Source organism: Armigeres subalbatus, chromosome 2 (assembly GCF_024139115.2).
Source record: "Armigeres subalbatus isolate Guangzhou_Male chromosome 2, GZ_Asu_2, whole genome shotgun sequence".
Taxonomy (NCBI): Eukaryota; Metazoa; Arthropoda; class Insecta; order Diptera; family Culicidae; genus Armigeres; species Armigeres subalbatus.
Window position 1 is genome coordinate 313640604 of NC_085140.1, and position 13307 is coordinate 313653910.

The following is a 13307-nucleotide window of genomic DNA, read 5'->3' on the forward strand; positions in this document are numbered from 1 at the left end:
ATGTTCATTAAGTTTACTGAAATCAATTAATGCAAACCAGAGCAAAGCTTGAGATCAAATCGATAACTTTTTTTGTTGTTGATGAATCGCCGATTTTGATTACTTAGGTTGATGTCCTTTTGGTCCTTTTTAACGATTAAAATAACAAAATCTACAACAGAAAGCAGATCTTACTGTGACATCAAATTATGATCTCATACTTTGTTCGGGAAGCCACTCCAAGTTGCTATTCGGTCAAGATACATGGTATTGGAACCTCTAAAATTTGAACTCTGGTACCACGATCAGAAACCAAAACTTAGACTTTGCAATGCAACGAATTAAATTTTACCTTTTTTCTGAAACAGCAAATTCGACATTTATATACAGGTAAAATCCATTGTGTCCAATAATTGTTAGTTTTTTGTACTGCCCATAAATGCATACCAATCTCATGTTTGCTTGAATTTTTATCAACTATGCATTCATAGATAGAATTGGTAATTCCAATACTAAAGAAACACTGGTGGTATTTGTACAATTGAGCTTTTTTACAATGTTCTGAAAACTCATATGTTACCTCCAATAAATTTTTCAACAATTGCACAAAGTTAGTTTTTCGTGCGAAATTTGAACTTTTCGTCACAACTTTAGTTGTACGGGAAAGCCAAGACTATTTTTATTATTGTTTCTGTTCGTTGCATAGAAAGTTATCTCTTTCATAGTCAATGGTAATCAATCACATCTTGGATCCGTAATTATCGCTTCGCTAATGTGTCCAAAAATTACTCTGTAGTAATTATCCAATCCAATTCACGAGGTCATACCCACAACCCTTATGTGCATACTAGTCAGCTAAGAATGATAGCAAAGCAAGTAGTAAGGTTGAAATGATCGGAGCATGATTTTGAAATGTGCCGACAGTCGATAATCAAAACATTAATCTATAGTAAAAAGACAAAAAGAATCCCCCTGAGAAAGAAGATGTATATAGGACAAAAAGCAACAGAAAATGAGTAACGCAAGAAGAACTACGAAAAATGCAATAAGAAAAACTCCAATAGAGATTGTGTCACCATAACTAACAACAGTGTATCGATTATAAAAACAGTTTTTCATGTGTCTGGTATAAGGATTGAAAACTAACAACAAATTTTAGCAATTATTTTTTCTAGAAAGCCACATAGAAACACAAGCATTAACACATACAAACACACTAAACATAGCAAAGTGAGGAATATGGATGACGTAGAATAAAAAAAGTTAAGCGTAGAATGGAAATATGAAAATGCAGTCACCGATAATGATTATCGTTGGAATTTCACTTCTTTTTGTTTTATGGATTATTCAGAATAACAACGGAGGACGGAAGACGAAATGTAAAAATGATTAATGAAAGAAACCAACATTTCTAGTAGTAAAGTAGTAAATAGTAGCTGTAGCAAAACAAGAAGCAGCAATGGACGTTAAACTACATGCAGAAAAATGAAAATACTAAAAAACATATACACACAATATATATTTATACAACATTTTTTTCAGCATAATGAAAAATATTTAACGAATAAAAACACATCGGGGAAACGAATCTTCCCCTTTAGATGTTCAGTTAATGATGAAAAATAATATTTTCGAACCCCAAACTTTATATACTACGAAAGAAATGTCCTTATGATAGCTTATGATATACAAATGCAAGAATGATGACTGTGGGTAATGTCTCAGCGTAATTCCAACTATAAAAGAAGTGCGTTTGAGCCGCATTTTACGCGGATTCATCAAAAAGTTTTATCATGCAGTTATTTAAAAAGATCGGGAAATATGTGAATATTGCGAAAAGACATTCCCGCCATGACCTAAAACCGATGTTTTCTAGACACAACCTGCCTGATCTCAACTCAACTCAACAAACTCCTGAGAATTTTCCATACAATTTCCTGTTGAAATTACGAAAGATCTTCGAAAAATCTTCGAGTGGAAATTCCGAACGATTTCCCGTTGAAGTCCAAAGAATATCTTGTTGAAATAGAATTATTGATCGAAGAAGGGTTATTTGGCAGAAAGCTATTTACCCGAAGGCCAGTAGTGGTCACAGTGCAGCTGTTCCTGGAGAAATTGTTTATGGCCCGTTTACATATAGGCTAGTTCTAGCGGACAATGCACTATCCGACAATACTAGCGCGATATTAGCACAATGTAAACAGGAATTGTCCTCGCTAATAAGCGTTTACATTGTGCTAATATCGCGCTAGTATTGTCGGATAGTGCATTGTCCGCTAGAACTAGCGAATATGTAAACGGGCCATAATGGGCATGCGCAAGTTCCTTCAGGACTTCCATCGGATCAAAGATGGCAAGAAAGCAACAAGATAACCGAGTTCAAAACTTTTCATACATCTCACCGGAGACACTGAAATCAATGAAAGTGCTTCCATCTGTTGCACAAAAATTTAAGCATTAATCAAGGGGTGGGTCGCTGAGCACAATTTAATTTGTGTTCATCACACTAAGGGTCTGTCTCAATTGGATAATTAAACTGAAATTAAACTTAAAAGTGACATTTCAATAATTATCGAATAACCCTGCTCGCAGTGCAAGATTACTTTTGACAGATATCGAATCATTTTCCATCGATGTCCTATTGGAATTGCTGGGTAGCACCAGCCATTCTTATAACAGGGTGATTTTTAATTTTCGAACTGTCACTTTTAAGTTTAATTCTCCAAATGAGACAGACCTTAAGGTCTGTCTCATTTGGAGAATTAAACTGAAATTAAACTTAAAAGTGACATTTCAATAATTATCAAATAACCCTGCTCGCAGAGCAAGATTACTTTGACAGATATCGAATCATTTTCCATCGATGTCCTGTTGGAATTGCTGGGTAGCACCAGCCATTCTTATAACGGGGTGATTTCTTAATTTTCGAACTGTCACTTTTAAGTTTAATTCTCCAAATGAGACAGAGCCTAAGGTCTGTCTCATTTGGAGAATTAAACTTAAAAGTGACAGTTCGAAAATTAAAAAATCACCCCGTTATAAGAATGGCTGGTGCTACCCAGCAATTCCAATAGGACATCGATGGAAAATGATTCGATATCTGTCAAAAGTAATCTTGCTCTGCGAGCAGGGTTATTTGATAATGATTGAAATGTCACTTTTAAGTTTAATTTCAGTTTAATTATCCAATTGAGACAGACCCAAGACAAGAAGTCTTCTTGTAACTTGGTGCCACACAAAGTCTATTATATATAGAGTTGCGCAAAGAGGATCTTCTTACACTTATTCTGAATGATCTTCTTGTTATTCTGTTTGCAACTTTCATTTTTGTTCAACCCTTAAAGTGACTTCACGGGAGTGTTCACTGCTAAAGCTTTTTAATTCGACAACCAAGTCACCCACAGAGTACAAACACGTGAGTTTCTTGTTGCTACTTTATTGGGGGGTGTATTGAATTTTTTTGAAGCTGTTTCTAGAACAACCCGCATAATTGAAAACAATATGCTGTGATGTTGTTACTATTCATATGAACTATGTGATATTGTTACTAATTATATAGTTGTTGATTTAAAGAAAGACCATACGTTTGTCTATCAATAATATTATACAAACCTTTTAACCTACGACACCATGTGTAATAATTTCACAAATTACTGTTTCTTTATAATTTATTATACTCCGTGTTTAATTGTCTTTTAGAAGAAAAAGATAATGGACAATTATTGGTTGATAATAGTCACAATATACAATATAACTATGAAACGAAAATGTATTCTCCGACGATAAAATTATTTCCCTTCGATTGCACACATACACTGCACTCTCATATCATCCAATGATAAAAATTCGATAGCCGTTAAAATTTTGCAATAAGTTTGCGTATTTTTTAGAAACGGAAGAATTATTTTTCCGTGCGGTAGTCGAGGCGGTACCCAAGTAACCACCAAGCAGAGTGCATGTAATTAAGAGTGGCGACATGTGCCGCATTTTACAGGTCTCCTGCTCGTTTGGAACACGATTTTGTATGGGAATGACAGATGAATTCTGTTCCAATTCTGACAGTGTCGCCACTCTTATTTACATTCACTCTGCCACCAAGCATTAATTGTTGCATGTAATCAATCACAGATCAGCATATTAAATGCTAATTGCATTAGATCAGTTTTAACGATGTAAAGATGCATTTATTCATCAACTGTCAAGCAACGATACATTAGTTCAGCATTACAAATGCAGCGATGCATTACTTATGTTTTATTTCAACATGTCAAAGTAGTGAAGCTTTATTTTGGTCGTAAAAGGGCCTTTTTCCACTTTAAGTCAACCTTAATGGCTGGATTATTTGCAAGTATATATAGCTTCATGGTTACTTGGGTAGTCATGTTTATTTCAGGTGCAAAAAAAGCTGGTGCTTAGTTTTTTTCGCACAGTTTCCCGTTGGATTTGTGTTATATGGATTTTTTTTGCACCAATAAAATCAGGTTTGTAACAGAGTTCTTTAACTTACTTATTGTCTATCCGGAAAAAAATTATAACGCTTTTTATACCGAAGTTGGATTTTTCTCCAGGTACAGGCAACTTTCCCAACTTCGGAAGTAGTGCGCTGGATTCATCTAAAGATGCGCTACACAATGCATTAATTAGTTTGACAGATAAAACTTCGGAAGAAAGTTCGGTTCGGAAGTCCCGACTTCCGAATTCTAAGTTGGTGCTACGCCGACAATACTTTGAAATAAATTAAATTCTTCATGAATAATGAATATGAAATGACTTTGCAGTTCCCGAGGCAGATCCAACATTTCGAAATGGCGCGTTTCAATGAAACCCTGAAGCGAAACTTGAAGGAAGGTTCCAAAATTAAATGTACTCACCTGTAATCGCCCCTTCAATTTTATTATAATTGTTATTTTTCTTCTATTTTCTTGCAGACAACTCCGTATTTATGGGAAGGAATGCAGTTTCCGGACAGCATCATCGAAAAGTATCCTTAAAGTTATGGCTTCTTCTTTGTACCTAGCTGGAGATATTTTTAGAAACGAGTGTTGAAATAAATGAATAAAGGATAATTCTAGAGTGCTTTGAGAATAGGTCGTATGTGCAAAAGAGAGTCTCTCTTTGCCTCCATTCTCTTTCGATTATTACAGTTCTATAATAAAGTTTACTTCAGATTTCTTGACAGATATCTAAAGATTATAGCTTTGTCTAGCGTTCTGAAGTGAAAATGTGGCAAAATATGCAAAACTAGCTTATGTACAAGCGAAAGAGAGCGTGAACGAAGAGAGCCTCTCTTTTGCACATACGACCTATTCTCAAAGCAATCTAGAATTATAATGTTATTTATTGTGTATTCATAAAATTATTGAGTAAAATTATTAATCGATTCTTCTGGTGATGAACGATAAGGGATACGGTGCGATGATTTTTTTTACCATATCATTCAACTGTTCATATATTACAATCCATATTGTTTTGCTCAAAAACAACGATTGTAAGTGGACCATATTACATACTGTGTATGAATAAAAATGTACTGAAAAATGCGTCTTTTCATACAGTAATTATACTCAACCGCCCATTACCCATGTAGTTGTTTGACCAAATACAATAGAACATGCTGTAATTATGATTTATGGTGAGGTTGGTTTATCATTTGAATGAACAGTAATTAGAACAGTAGCTTTTTTGTTTTTAATGGTCATGGATGATCTGAGAAATTCTTCAATTATGGTTTAGATTTATGCGAGACGGTTTGACAGTTCAATAGGTAGATTTGTCTTCACTCTTTGCGTAACTCTATATATAATAGACTCTGGTGCCATAAATTGTGCCTCACCTTAAGTATGGCACATTGTCATATTGACAGTCAAAAATATCTGGCAACACTAGCGACTGTAAACATCAACACGGAAGCTTGAAAATACCGTGGACCCCGGTAATATGACCGCTTTTAATCTGAACACTTTTTAATTTGAACCCCGCTCGTTTGAACATCGTTCAAATTAAAAATGGTTCAAACGTCATTTACCACGTGGAATCGAGAAAAGAAAATGGAACATCGTGGAACGGAATGCTGAATCAAAACAAACCAGCCAAGAGAGCAGCCAGAAACCAGTTTTCTAATGCAAATAGAGTAACCAGAAGTTCAAATTAAAATGAACCCCGTTAATTTGAATGAGGTACCGTCCAAATTATCGAGGGTCCACGGTACCCATTAAATGGGGTTCATTTACCCATTTTTTGGAATTATTCGAAAATGTCAAAATACAGTGCCCGTTCGATTATTGCAAAATATTTACATTGCATTTAACGAATGGCATTCGATAATTGCAACAACTGACAGATGCCAAATCGAATGTCATTAAAGCGAAGGGGCATATCAATGTTTATTTTTATCAGTGCCCATCGAAGTGGTTTCAACGAGTCGACGGATTGCAGGTATGTAAATAATAGATTGCATAATTCCTTAATGATTTACGATTTCTTAGGCTTAGATACCAAAAATGGTAAACGATCAGCAACAATAAGATGTGGTTCTCTTCCAGCTCAATCGAAAAAGGATGCAAACAACAAAGCATCCGGCACTGCTTCATTCGGAACAGCCTCGAATCATGTGTTCGGCGCAGATTCGGCCCCAGCATGTGAAATCAATGATTTGTCTCGCAGCTCAACCCCGGCAACCCCAGCAACTTTTAAATTCTTTTATGCATTACCATTGGAAAGCCCCCCGCTTAAAATGACAGACCGATTTTTTGACATCTGAAAGTGACGGTTATCTGCTTTTTAATTGCAACACGTTGCAATAATCGAACTTGCAATTAAAAAGCGTTGCAATAATCGGTCTTACAATCATCGAAAGGGCACTGTATGAGTATTTTTTCAAAAACATTAAAAGGGTATTTTTCTCCCATTAACGAGATCGATTGTTAGAACTAAAAAATGGGTAGATGGTACCCACAGAAATATTCGGAACGCGAAATCGCCATTTTCACTTTTACAAGTTGTGAAATTAAAAACAAACATCTGCCTGTATTTCGGCATTTCAATAGTGTTTTATATTCCCGCAGGACATAAGGTATGTTGAAAAAAGCATTCTTTTGTTTCCGGTTGATTGTGACCGAAGATTTTACATTTTAGTTTCCTTACCCGAACCTACCGCTGCTGCTGTTCCTCCGTCATAAGACCCGCTGGATGAGGATGGCCAAAATGGTAGAAAATCGGTGTGATACCTATAGCACATCGAGGAGTACACTCTGCTTATCCACACGATGGATAAAGCCGGTAACATGCCAGGCCAGTTCTAGCAGTTTGGATGGGATATCTCACGGGGACGTTCGTTTCGAGGAGAACCGCCACTCCCGAAAAAAATGAAACCAAACTGTGCAAATCAGGCGCTCCGAATGTAAAATGTTTGTTCGATGTGTATAATTATGATTTGAATTTAAATAAATAAATGAAATGTTGTTCATTATTATAGAAGCTGAATGCTGGTTTATTTTAAATTATTTTGGATTTCCACGCCCTAACCTCATTTTTTTGTTTATATAAATGTGGGGTTTTTACCCATTTTCTACAAAAACACCCAGAGTTTAAAATACCCATTTAATGAAGTTTGTTGAGAGTACCCATTAATGAGTAAACGCGATATACTCATTAAATGAGTTATGCCGCTTTTCTTCAAAATGGGTACCAGAATACCCAGGTACCAGAATTCCTGGAGGAACTTCCGGAGGAATTCCTGGAGGAACTTCCGGAGGAATTCCTGGAGGAACTTCAGGAGGAATTCCTGGAGGAACTTCAGGAGGAATTCCTGGAAGAACTCCAGGAGGAGTTCCTGAAGGAACTTCAGGAGGAATTCCTGGAGGAACTTCAGGAGGACTTCCTGGAGGAATATCAGGAGGAATTACAGGAGGAATTCCTGAAGGAACTTCCGGAACAATTCCTGAAGGAACTTCCCTGGGAGTTCCTGGAAAACTTCCGATGGAGCTCCTGGAGGAAATTCCTGAAGGAAAGTCCGGGGAAATTTCTGGAGGATCTTCCGGAGGCATTCTTGGAGGATCTTCCTGAGGAACTTTCGAAGGAATTCCTGAAGGAACTTGCGGAGGATTTCCTGAAGGAACTTCCGGAGGAATTCTGAAGGAAATTTCGGTGGAATTTCTGAAGGAACTTTCGGAGGAATTCCTGGAGGAACTTCCGGAGCAATTCCTGGAGAAACTTCCAGAGGAATTCCTGGAGGAACTTCCGGAGGAATTCCTGGAGGAACTTCCGGAGGAATTCCTGGAGGAACTTCCGGAGGAATTCCTGGAGGAACTTCCGGAGGAATTCCTGGAGGAACTTCCGGAGGAATTCCTGGAGGAACTTTCGGAGGAGTTTCTGAGGGAATTCTTGGAGGCAGTTACAGGGAAATTCCCGGAGGAAGTTTTAGATGATCTTCCGGAGAACTTCCTGGGGGTAGTTCTGGAGTTTCTGGAAGAACTTCCGGAGGAATTCCTAGTGGATTTTTCGGAGGATTTTCCGAATGATCTTTTTGTAATAACTTCCGAAGGAATTCCTGTAAAATTTCTAGGAAATAAGAAGTCCTTAATAGAAACTTCAAAAGGAAATTTTTTGAGTAATTTTTGGAAAAAATCCTGAAGGAACTTCCAGAGGAATTCTTGGAGAAACTTCCCATGGTATTCTTGAAAGAATTATGTGGAAATTTGTAGAAACTCCCAGAGGAAATTTTGAGGAATTCCTGGAGGCATTTCCAGAATAATTCTTAGAGGAAATTCTAGAAGAATTTACGGAGAAACTTCTGGATGAACTCTCTGAGGAATTTATGGAGAAAGCTTCAGAAGAATATCTTGAGGTACTTTCGGAGGAAGTCTAGGAGGATTTTATGAAGGAATTCCTGGAGGAGCTTGCGGAGGAATTTTCGGAGGAATTTCTCCTGGAATGACTTGTGGGAAACTTGCCTAGGATACACCTGAATCAATTACGATTTTTAATTAATTTCCATCCTTCAATGTCCAAAAATTCAGTTTTAATTCTACTTCAAATTTTCGGAATACTTTAATAACTTTTCTAAATAAATATAAGCTCAAAATCTCGAGCGCCAGAGATACATATATCCATTCCGTAATAACTTATTTGAAACACAAAAGCGAAAAGAAAATAGTGCTGTCCAATGAGAGCTTGAAGTAGCTCGAAGTTTCTCCCTGTCCTGCTCATGCCCATTTGTTTACAAAAAAGAACGAGCAAGACGGGAACAACTTCGAGCTACTTCGAGCAGCTCATTGGACAGCATTAATGTTAACTGCTCATCTGTCAAAAACCGTATGCATTGTGGGTTGCTTATCCGTTTTGCGTACGTTTTGTATTTTAGTACAAAACGTATCAAACGGATTACAAAACGCAAACGCAACGTATCCATTGTGCTCTGGCCTTAAGGCAAATTATTTGGCTGTGCAACATTTCAGAACGAATGAACCATCAGCCCAAAACGTCAGGCCCATATTTTAACTGTCAAAAGGGTTGACCCAAGTAAACAATGTTCCTTTCGATTTTCGAGTCAAATGGAAAATTGACACGTTCAGGATGATTAACTTCATCGTTCTCTGGAAGAAAATCGAATATCGATTCTTCATTTTGGGACCCAAAAAATCGTGTAGAATAAAGAGAATTTCTTATCAATAGTCCGAGGAATTTCTCATAAAAATTCAAGAGAATTGAAATTGGAAATTATTTGCAAATAATATTGGAAATTTATAATAATTCCAGTATGGGCAAATAAAGGAATTCCCCCTAAATTTAAATGGGAAATTCATCTTAATTTCCACAAAATTATTTCTAAGTTCTTGCAGGAAAATCATCTGAACTCCTACAAAGAATTCATGTTTATTTCCACAAGAAATTTGTCTAAATTTTCGTGGGATGTACTCCGGATTTGTATTTGTATGTTCGAATTTTCCATGTACCATATTTTTACGAAAATTTTCACAGGAAATTATTTTCATTTTCTCAGAAAATTTTCTTTAGTTTCCGTAGAAAATTCTTACGAATGTCGACAAGAAATTGAAATTGTTATGGAGTGAAATGGATAGTTCTCAGAATGGCCATGGTAAATTATTTTTAATTTGTTCCGGAGAATCCTCTGAAAAAAAATCAGAGGAATTTCCTAAAAAAAAATCTGCCAGAGTTTTTATTCAAGACTCAGTAGAAAGTTCAAGGTAAACACGTTACAGTTCCTTGTTGAATTCTTCCTTGAATTCCTCTGATATTTTTGCAAGAAATATTTTTGGGCACTCTTCCATTATTTTAACTGGGAATCTCTCTAAGAATTTCTACAGTAAATACATCTCTGGAATTCTTTCTGAAATTTCCCATGAAATTCCTCCAGGAATTCGTCCAGCAATTCCTTCAGATTTTCAGAATTTTTCTCCAGAATTTCCTTTGGAAGTACCTATAGCAGCTCCTCCATAAGTTCGTCCAGAAATTTCTCCGTTAAGGCTACCTTACATCGGGAAAATTTTCCGCCGGATTTTGGTCCCAGTGCATTTTAAATGAGGCCAGGATTTTGATTTTCCGTGCCCATATCCCGAAAAACATCGCATATGCAAAAATACATCCCTCCGGAATTTCTCCTGTAATTCCTCCGGAAGTCCCGAAATAAAGAAAGTCCCGTTAGCACTTCATCAGAAATTTATCCGCAAGTTCCTTCAGAAAATCCTTTGGATGTTCCAACAGCAATTCCTCCGGAAATTCTTTCAGGGATTCCTTTAGAAAGTCTCCGAGAAATCCATCAGGAATTTATCCTGAAGATTCTCCAGAAATTCTTCTGGAAATTTCTTCAGAAAGAAGAAGAAAGAAGAAGAATTCCACAAGAAAATTCAGTTAGAAAAATCCGTTGGAATTATATTTAAAGACTCATTAGAAAATCCAAGGGAAAAGTCATTTTCCTTACTCATGCAGATTTAAAAGAATATTCTCTTGAATTCTAACAATTTGAGTGTTAAAAAATAAACGATACATAAAACAAGGGGATGATTGAAATTACAAACCTCATTTCATTTTCATTTATTTAGTTAACATCTAAACAGATAACACTGAATCAACAATTTGACGCCACAATACACGGTTCGAGGCCGCATCTCTCCATCCTCGGATACGCCCCACGCTCGCCAAGTCGTTCTGCACCTGGTCTGCCCATCTCGCTCGCTGCGCTCCACGCCGTCTCGTACCTGCCGGATCGGAAGCGAACACCATCTTTGCAGGGTTGCTGTCCGGCATTCTTGCAACATGTCCTGCCCATCGTACCCTTCCGGCTTTAGCTACCTTCTGGATACTGGGTTAGCCGTAGAGTTGGGCGAGCTCATGGTTCATTCTTCGCCGCCACACCCCGTCTTCTTGCACACCGCCAAAGATGGTCCTAAGCACCCGTCTCTCGAATACTCCGAGTGCTTGCAAGTCCTCCTCGAGCATTGTCCATGTTTCATGTCCGTAGAGGACAACCGGTCTTATAAGCGTCTTGTACATGACACATTTGGTGCGGTGGCGAATCTTTTTCGACCGCAGTTTCTTCTGGAGCCCGTAGTAGGCCCGACTTCCACAGATGATGCGCCTTCGTATTTCACGACTGACATTGTTATCAGCCGTTAGCAAGGATCCGAGGTAGACGAATTCATCGACCACCTCGAAGGTATCCCCGTCTATCGTAACACTGCTTCCCAGGCGGGCCTTGTCGCGCTCGGTTCCGCCCACAAGCATGTACTTTGTCTTTGACGCATTCACCACCAGTCCAACTTTTGTTGCTTCACGTTTCAGGCGGGTGTACAGTTCTGTCACCTTTGCAAATGTTCGGCCGACAATGTCCATGTCATCCGCGAAGCAAATAAATTAACTGGATCTGTTGAAAATCGTACCCCGGCTGTTACACCCGGCTCTCCGCATGACACCTTCTAGCGCAATGTTGAACAACAGGCATGAAAGTCCATCACCTTGTCTTAGTCCCCGGCGCGATTCGAACGAACTGGAGTGTTCGCCCGAAATCTTCACACAGTTTTGCACACCATCCACCGTTGCTTTAATCAGTTGTTCTTCCCAGGGAAGCTGTTCTCGTCCATAGTTTTCCATAGCTCTACGCGGTCTATACTGTCATATGCCGCCTTGAAATCAACGAACAGATGGTGCGTTGGGACCTGGTATCCAGCTTTTTACGTAGGTCATGCTATAAATTTTAAATCACCCCTTTTGACGTTTGAGGTGTCCACTATAAATGCTGTTATAATTTTAGTAATTCGATCGAAGTATACTTTGGTATGTTGAAAAATTTTGATTACGCATGGAAACGATGGAAACGTCAACATATTTACCTAATGTTTTCACAATCGATTTCACTTTTTAAGTTTTTTTTTTCAAATTTTCTTTCTTTTAGGTAATTCAAGAACTGCTGGCGGTTGACCGTATTATTAAACACGCCTGGAGGGAACGATACCATTCATTTTATATGCCAGGATAAAAAATGATTGATTTTTTAGTTCTATGACGGTCAATAGAAGTGCGCCTGAAATATTGAAACATGTACCGTTTCCACCCGCTATTCTCAGCAAAATTTGTTTCACTCACATCTTGCCAAATTGATAATTGTCTCGACCATCGATTCCTGTCGTCTGTGATTAGAATTCCTCCGTTTCAGCAAGGTGTATCAATCTACTGTATACCACCTAACTCGATGCACTTTGACTTCTGATCATCGTTCGATGTCACTGGCTTCGCGGGACATAGATGGCCAGTGGGTGTGATTCCTCCAAACGGTTATTTTCTGAAAATGCCACTTATCTTTAGATCCGGCATCAATTTCTGAAAATGGAGTGCTGACTCATATACACATCGCGGTGTAAGGCACAGAGACGATTTTCTAGGTTCCGGAGTTCGAAAAAACGAGGAATATTCTCCTAATGATAGAATACTTCTTGATGTTTTCTTACGTAAACGGGACCACATCCATGCTTGGTTAATCTAAATCTTCCGAGAACGAAGTTGAACGTTTTTCTGTGAATGTAGTATATGATGCCGTCCAGCACCTTTGCTGAAAATTAAACCTGATTACCGGTTTCCGTACAGCGGAACGCGGAGGACGTGGTTACCAAAGATAAATATGGTCAACTTGCCTTCTGCTCAAATGAGTTAAACAAAGGTGTTCAATTTGCGTTCAAGTGTAACGATTCGTTCAATTAATTTGCCTAAACTAGACTGAGAATAAGACAGTTCAAGAAAATTGAGCAAATATAACTTGAAACGCACGATTGAGCAATTTAATTGAAAGAAAGTTGAACACTTTCATCTTTTGTCAA

The 13307-nt window shown here is 37.8% G+C and overlaps 1 long non-coding RNA gene across 1 annotated transcript; it reads left to right on the plus strand.

Annotated features, from left to right (window-relative positions):
* The first annotated feature begins 6205 nt into the window (after positions 1 to 6205).
* LOC134216750 (uncharacterized) lies at positions 6206 to 7453 on the plus strand. Its single transcript, XR_009980809.1, has 3 exons — positions 6206 to 6414; positions 6522 to 7051; positions 7114 to 7453. It is a non-coding gene; the product is annotated as an uncharacterized LOC134216750 (long non-coding RNA).
* The last annotated feature ends 5854 nt before the right edge of the window (positions 7454 to 13307 follow it).